Source organism: Micropterus salmoides, unplaced genomic scaffold (assembly GCF_014851395.1).
Source record: "Micropterus salmoides isolate LMB-PRFRI ecotype aquatic unplaced genomic scaffold, ASM1485139v1 Ms_hic_scaffold_9, whole genome shotgun sequence".
NCBI classification, from domain to species: domain Eukaryota; kingdom Metazoa; phylum Chordata; class Actinopteri; order Centrarchiformes; family Centrarchidae; genus Micropterus; species Micropterus salmoides.
This window is the reverse complement of record NW_024044681.1, coordinates 34,860,594-34,864,013: the sequence shown is the minus strand read 5'-3', so window position 1 is coordinate 34,864,013 and position 3,420 is coordinate 34,860,594.

The following is a 3,420-nucleotide window of genomic DNA, read 5'->3' as shown; positions in this document are numbered from 1 at the left end:
AAGGTATATTTGTTTCTTGTTCTTGCACACTGTGACATGCCAGGACGCCAGTCTTAATTTGATCCAAAAATGCTGTTTGTGACAGACCCAAGAGGCAGCTCATTTAGAAATAAATAAATACAGTAAGTAATCAACAGATTAAAAGATTAATAATTAGAAAGATTAGGAAGTGTCACTTCCTAATTGTCACATCTGTTTGGTAAATTGGTTTGATCCTCGGTGTTACATCATCTTTATATACATACTTCTGATGAGTAATTGTCATTCCTGATAAAATAAAAAAAACCATTGTTTGATGCAGTCTGTTGACACCTATGGTGTTATTTTGTTTTATCCACCAACAATGAAAGCAAGAACACATCCCACAGAGAATACACATGCTTCCTGTTCTTGCCCTTGGCATAAACCAACTATGATCTGAAAAACAATGTTTGTTTTTTCACATTATCATTACTAAAGGTGCTCTGAATTCTAGGCTCGTATTCTACTGAGGTTTAACTGTGACACATTTCAAGAGGAAGTGGAGTAGAGTAGTGCAGTGCAATTAAAACTGCTGTGATTTACTGTAGTTAAAATAAAGTAATAATTGTAATATTTCAGCTTTTTACTATTATAATTAAAATTACAACAGTGCCCAACCATCAACAAGCCCAATACTACTTTTAGTTACTCACGTACAATAATTTAAATATTAAATAAAATATTCCTATGTTTTGCGCACATTTTAGGTTGCTGATTATTTTTTTAATAAACAGAAGAAGAAATAATATGGAAGCAATGACACATAGAATAATTAGAATCTTATCCGAACCACTGTTAATGATGTTGCTCACTACATCAGGTAGATGCATGGCTGCCATCAACTGTGAAATTGCTGCCCTGTGGGTGATGGTCCCATCAGCTGTTTGAAACCCACACTGCTTCTATATATTACCATAGATGTGGCAAACAGGAGTATGCAGAGTCTGTAGATGTTAACCTGCTGTTAGCACTTTTATCTACACCTTGAATTTGCATCTGCATCTGATGCATCTGCGTCTGATCAGCTAATTTAGCTGTGCAGTACCATATCCTGCATGATTGTCTGTTAAGTCTCGAAAACACGAGCTGTCAACAAACAATGTCATGTGTGCATCAATAGGTACATGTCTGGTCATGCACAATGAGACTGCTTTGTTTTGCACAGTCATGTGGTGTGCCCTCAGAAGGCCAAACCATATTGGTAGCTGGATGATTGTACTGCATCTTTGAATATGGATAATGGAGAATGTGGATATGGAGATGTGCACATGTTACTGGGTGAAAGCAGAGGCTTTTTGGTAGGCACCAACACCCCTGCTGCTGGTCCTTGGTAGCAGGGTGGCAAACCTTGCTCTATTGTGTCCATTTTGGTGCTGTAATAGGCAAATGGTTTTTTACCTGTGGTTGTGTCTTGCACCCGTTCTGCACTCGTATCTCCACTATTTAAAGTTAAAATATCTAACTGGAAACAAATCTAATCATCATAGGTGCAGAGAGGATTGGTAGACACAGACACAGAGAAGACAGACAAAACAGAAGGGAAAGGGAGAGCGAGACCGCTCACCATAACAGATAGTGATGATGAGGAGGACATTAAAATTACGTCACCTCCTGAACACCCTTACAGTCGAGGTAATGTTAGTAATGATTCTAGAATGCAAAAGGTGTGTTCAATTCATAGTTTTCATGTGATGTCACATTCCAAGACGGAAGACGTTAGGCTATTTTCCACTGCTTCCCAAACAGTAAGCAAGTGATAAACTGTTACTTTGAGTTACTGAGAATGCATGCTTTTGGATGCAGTAATTGAGGAGGAGACAAGCCTGGCCTGTGTAAGGAGAGGGATTCCCCACAAGGTAAACGTAAACAGCGCCAGCAGGGACCTGGCGGTTTTTAATGGTAGAAATGCGGCAGTGGATTCTGTAATGTTAACGCAGTTTGTGTTCATATCTTTCTTTTTCTTAGGTTGAAAGGTGATCCAAATAAAATTTGACTGCTTTTGGGGCGTCTCTATTGTGTGAGTCGCTATGTCGGTCTGTTATTTTGCCCTCCAGGCCACCGCGCATGTCACGTGACTGAAAACTATGAATTGTAGAGTGTGACAAGAGCGCATGGTCAAAGGGCATTTTTATTAGGGATGTGAATCTAATTTCTTTCTCAACACTCGTAGATCTCTTTGCCAAATCTTTATGGATCGCCATTTGATTTCCTGGACAATTGTGTCAATAATACCAGTAAAGCTTCTGTGCATCTTTCATTGGCTTGAGTGCTTTCAGCTATTTCTTGAACATTGGAGACGTCAATTTTGCTGAATGTGCAGCTGTCGAGTAGAACAGTGTAAATGGCAGGCTGCTACTCTAGAAATCATTTCAAACTTGCCATTCCTTCTTGTAGCGACATCGGTTTTCAGCTTGTGCGGCAGCAACTGCAGAATCCACACGAGACACAACGACGGTGTCAACTTGAGTATAAAGGGCCGTGAGACCGGAAAATCGGCTCCCGTTTTTCTTCAGCTCTCTAGAAAGCAAATTATCCTAAGAAGATGTCAGATAGCAAGTCAGCGAGAGCCTGTGGCTCATCTGCCAGATGAGCTTTATCCTGCCAGGGTGTATCCATACCCGGTGTGAGGTGTGCTTTGTCCAGGAGCATGCCGGCTTGGCCTTCGCCCCACAGGCTAACAACATTTAATTCCTGGCCTCGTCTCACACCAAGCTGGTGTGCTTTATGTGTCGCTTTTTCAGGATGATGGAAAGCAGCAGGGAGGACTTTTCACACAAAAGCAGTTCAAATCCATGCACACCCCAGATGGCTTTCTGACAGCATCTTATGGATGATTATCAAGGACACAAGCCCCTTGCTATTGTGGAGGGCCTTCCGTGAGATGATCAAAGCTATTCACACAGGGTATATGCTTCCACCCAGACACCACTTTACGGATTTGATGGAGAAGAAATGTGAGGCTAGTCTTGAGAGAGAGAAACTCAAAAAATGTTACATAAATATGACACTCACCACAGATGCTTGGATGAGCATTGCCACCGAGGCATACTTAGGAGTCACCTGACACTTTATTAATTAGGATTGGGAGCTGATTTCATACAGTCTGACCACAATGCCGCTTGAGGAGTGTCACACAGTGGAAATATCGTTGGCTGAAAAAACGGCAGCAGAAGCAGGAGGCAGCAAAGTTTGGTTTCTCTCTTGTTGTACTGACTACCGCCAACTGCTGCTCGCTCCGAGCAGCTTTGTTTGTGCTCAATTTACAGACCATGGGGCTGTGGAGGAAAACCGGATTTTTTTTCAGAGCACACGAAAAACAGAGACTTATCCTACCCATGAGGAAATATTTGCGGAATTTAACAAAGTGTATTGGATTAGAATTGCAAAGTACCCCTTTAA